This window comes from Gossypium arboreum, chromosome 4 (assembly GCF_025698485.1).
Source record: "Gossypium arboreum isolate Shixiya-1 chromosome 4, ASM2569848v2, whole genome shotgun sequence".
In the NCBI taxonomy this organism is placed as follows: Eukaryota; Viridiplantae; Streptophyta; class Magnoliopsida; order Malvales; family Malvaceae; genus Gossypium; species Gossypium arboreum.
This window is the reverse complement of record NC_069073.1, coordinates 14,105,377-14,110,453: the sequence shown is the minus strand read 5'-3', so window position 1 is coordinate 14,110,453 and position 5,077 is coordinate 14,105,377.

The window sequence follows — 5,077 nt, the reverse complement described above, 5'->3', positions numbered from 1 at the left end:
AGTTAATGTACTCAGTTGAGGTATCAGTATTACTTATGCTAATGCATATGTTATGGTCTTCGATTGGCATGATGAGTGAATTTAGAATGATGCATGTTGAATCATTCTGTTGACTAGAAGAGAGAATTTCTTGAAATATCAGTTATGGATGAATAAGGTCAACTTGATTGTTTTAAAATCTAATGAAATGTTCATGCTCAAGAGAATAAGACTTTATTTCTTCACAGGTAAAAAGATGAATAGTCTAGTTAAGAAGTGTATGCTTCCTAGAAGAATCGCATGCGATAAGAAGACCTGATATTGATAATGTGAAGATAATCTGGGTATTTAAAAATGCTGAAATGATCATTATTTATCTTTGAGTACAAATTCTTGAAATGTTTAAAGTTTAATGATGTATAGCAAGAATCATTAGAATTATTTTTTGCCGTTTGGGAATTAGAATGGAAATAGAAAAGGTTAATATGGATTTTCTTGTCTGGATCGTTCTTGTCCTTGAAAGAGGAAAGTAATATGTAGTGTTGTTAAACGTTATGAGATGTGTAAATTATGCTAGTATACCCAAATGTCTACTCACCAGATTCATAGGATTTCGTGTCTTTATATATGTTGGACATCATGGAATATTAATATCCACTAATCGAATTGAGATCCGAGATTCTTAGCATGATTTCTTGGGAAAGCTAGAGGAGGTTTTGAAATGAAAGGTAACTAAGAGTTGAATTGGACTGTGTGGAATTATAAAGAGTATGAGGCCGAGATGAACTGACTAGTTTCGCTATTTGAATTCGAAAAGATTGGGGTGCGATTGTATATGTAACATGATGGTATGGATCAGACTTTTGAGTACACGTTCTGGTACAGATTAAGTTTCGGTGAAAGTATTGTAAAGTGAATAACACTTATGATTTTTGTATGTGAAATTTAAAGAGATAGGCAGTAAAAGCTCAGCTTGAGTGAAAGTTCTTTGACATTGATTATAGGATTGAGGAATCCATGTGAAAAACCAAAACCACTTTCGTGGTAAGATTTTCGGGGACGAAAATCCCTAAAAGGGGGAGAAATGTAACATCCTAATTTTGGGCCTAGTCGGAACAATGGTTTCGGGACCACAAATTCGATGAGGAAAATTTCTTTTTTATCATATTTTTATGGTCTACGATTTCACGGAATGATTTCGTAAAAATTTCGTTCGAAAATTTCGACGTTTGGGCACTCAATTTGGTCATAAGGACTAAATTGTAAAAAGTGAAAAAGTTAAGTTCTTCATATTAGAACTGTCTAATTGTTATGAGTTTTTAAATTAAAGGTCCTTGAATAGTAATTAGACCATTTTGAAGTTTGTGGAAAAAATGGACATGGTATGATAGGTTTTTAAAAGTTTTTCACTAAGGGCAATTTAGTAAATTGGTAATTAAATGAATTAAAAATGCCAAAATAAGCCAAATTTTCTCATCTTCTTCCTCATGGCCGAATGTCTCATGAAAAAAACCATGGCTAGGGTTTTCAAGCTTTCCAAGCTCATTTGTAAGTGATCCCGAGCCCCGTTTTTAATGTTCTTTACATTTTTGAAGTCTCGATAACATGTTCTAGCTATTTCTACCATTTATTTGAGTTAGGGTTTGTGTTTAAAAATTTACCCATGAATGATATGCATGTATTTTGATGTTTAATGGTAGAATATGAAGCTTGAAATTGTGTTAAACAACTTTCGCTAAGCGATTTTACGTGAAAACGAGTAAAATGACATAATAGGTAAAAATACCTAATGTTCATAGGTACATGTTAGAGTGAGAATTTGATGTTGCCGTAGAAGGGAAAATGATCAGCCTGTCATAAAACATAGGAAAATAGGATGAAGTTTAATTTCCGAGCCTTGGGGAAAAAGTGTAAATATGCAAAAGTTTAAGGGTCAAAATAAAAATTTGTAAAAAATGATTTTTGGACCCGTATGAATAATGTGACTAATTAGTAGGCTAAATGGGATATTATAGATCAAGGAAATCGAGATTCGGGCTTAAATCGGGAAAATACAAGGTTATGAACTAAAATGGTAAATTGCCGTTTCTAGATCGAGGTAAGTTCGTGTGTTATAATAATGCAATAACATGCATGAATTGTAATTCTCTATTGATATGAAATAAATTGTATGATTTAATATATTTAAGAGAAGTTGATGGATGGTGTGTATGGTATGGAAAAATGTAATGCTTGTTGTGTCATGTGAAATTGAATGACAAATTATTGTTACATGAATTGAGTGTTAAATTACTATTACTTGGGTTGTATGAATTGCTACACGGTTGTACTTGACGAGATTTCGACAAGTAAGTTCGGATAACTTAAAGTAAACTCCTAACATGCCTAATTTTATGATTTATGAGTGCATGATAAATGCATTTATTGATGGCATGAAATTACATGAAATGCATCTTTGAAAATGATTTGTCGAAAAATGTCTCGGTTGAGTTTAAAAAGGGAATTCAATGGATAAACCATGATTTACAAGCGAATTGAGATCCTGCATATGTTGCAGAAAGGATTTAGCCCAGACAGGTAATCCGTTGATCTCAATTATGAAAAGGATCTAACCCGGACTGTTGTTCCTTTGGATGATCAAGCCTCCCGAAGAATATATGTGCATTGGATTTAGCCCAGACGGGTAATCCGATTAGGTTCTGAATTTAGCCTGGACTGGTAATCTCGACGTCACCTTATGAGTTTACGATACGTGGGATTTAGCCTGGACTGGTAATCCCGCCGTAAGATGTGAGGTTCGCGGGAGTGCATACATGAAATGATCATTCTTATGAATTGATGGTAAATGGATAATCCATCGGAATTTCCTAGAAACTCAATGGGATTAATATGATGTATATCAATGAAATGATAAATGATGAGCTCTTCTAAGACAAATTTACATGGTGCATTGTCATGAGACTAATTTGATGATTCAGTGCATGTGATAGGGAATTATCCTATACTTGGAATGTATGACTAAGTGTGCCCATGAGAAATAATAACTTTGATATTAATCTCCATTGTAAAAAAATGAGGAAGGGATCTATGAAATGGTAAGTTCATGATAGTTGGAAATGATCTTATGATAGGGATCATTATATTGTACCAAAACAGATTTGGACAGCTGCAATTGTCCAAATTTGAAAATACACTAAAAATAGTGGAAATTGAGTTACAAGCTTAATAAAATATGAAATTAAATCTAAATGAGTCTAATTTCACATAAAGGAAATGGTGAAAGCTAAATAATTCTGTATCATGAAATATTTGAATTCTTGTGAGATAGAGTCGAAGTGATTCCAGACTCCCCTGTCTCAAATTTGGAAAATCAATAGAAATTGTAAAAAAATAATTATGAGTTAAAATCTATATTAATGAAATCCTTAATGAGTATAATTTCAGGAGAAAGATACGAGAACATTATCCGAGTCTTGTATTATGAGATAAATAAATTTTAGTGAAGATAGGTCAAAGCTATAAAACAGAAAAATAGGGGAGACTTTGAATAATAAAATGTACTTATTTGATAGACGAAAAATTATAAAAATTTTATGATAAGAAGAGATATAAGTCTAGTTTCTGGGAAAATTAACGGATATTAATTTTGAGTTTCGTAGCTCCGGATATAAATAATTTAATGACTATAACTCAGGAAAATAGCTTAGTTGGAATTTGAATAAATAGAAGAAAAATGAAAATAGCATGTTATCGCATTGCTTATTATTTTCATGCAAGCTTACTAAGCGTAAAGCTTACTCCCTCCTTTCCATTTCTTTTAGTTTTGTCAGGTCAGCTCGGGGTTGGAGATCGTCGAAGGCAGTATCACACTATCGAGCCATTATCCGTGGAGTATTGATATGTGTATGTTAAATGTTTTCAAATGAGTGGCATGTATAGGGACTTAGTTTTTCTATGATGACTATTGTTGTGATTAGCCAAAAGGTATTGGTTTATATTGATTTGTTGTTTATAGCCATGAGATATGGCTTATAATGATTTTGGCTTGTAAGCTTTTTTATCCATGATATGTGTTAATGTCCTGTGATGTGGTTATGTGGTTGTGCTTGTTCACTATGTATGAGAAGTATATGGCATATGTACATGATGCATGCCATTGAAATCGTGTATGTGTGTGTATGTAAAGATGATAAAAAGGCTTGGAAATTAGACTAAGTTTTGACTACACGGGTAGAGACATGGCCATGTGTCTTAGCCGTATGGAGGACACGACCTTTGGCCACGAGTGTGTGCCTTGGCCGTGTGCCCTTAAACGGTTGCTGACATCATAAACAGAGAGTTACACGGGCTGAGGACACGGGCGTGTCCCAAGCCACACGGACGTGTGCGACCACACAACTCAACCCACACGGGCGTGTGACTCTCCAAAGCTAGAAAATTATTAAGTTGTCCAAAGACTTTCAGAAGTTCTCAGTTTAGTCCCGAACCACCCCGATGTATGTTATAGGCTTCGAAGGCCTGTATAAGGGACAATATGCATGTGTTTGAAAAGTTTTAATTTTGGACGAAATTTGGTAACCCAGTTTTGTATGTTTGTGAATGTTTATGTCCGGTAACGCTTCGAACCCTATCCCGGAGTTGGATACGAGTGAGGGGTGTTACAAGTTCCCTGACAAAAATTTGATTCAACTGTATATAACTTCGAAAATATTATAGAAAAATATTTTCGAGTTCAATTTATGAAAACGAGGTGCCAAAACCACTGAATTTTGATACGAATCTCTTGTACTTTGACTAACTGACCAATTGATAAAATCTATTAAATCAAAATTCAAAATATAGCCATATTTAATTTATAAATTTTAAATAATAATATTTATGGTTCCACTCATTGGAATGGTGGTCCTGAAACCATTATTTTTGACACCATTAAAAATCGGGTTGTTACAGTAAGTTCCATCACAAGAGAACCAAAACAAACAATAAGCATATTAAATCAAATTATATAGCCTAAATCACATATTAGCAAATTTAGAATATCGGAATAACATAACAATTTTCACAATGTATAAACAAATACACATATACCATATCATAT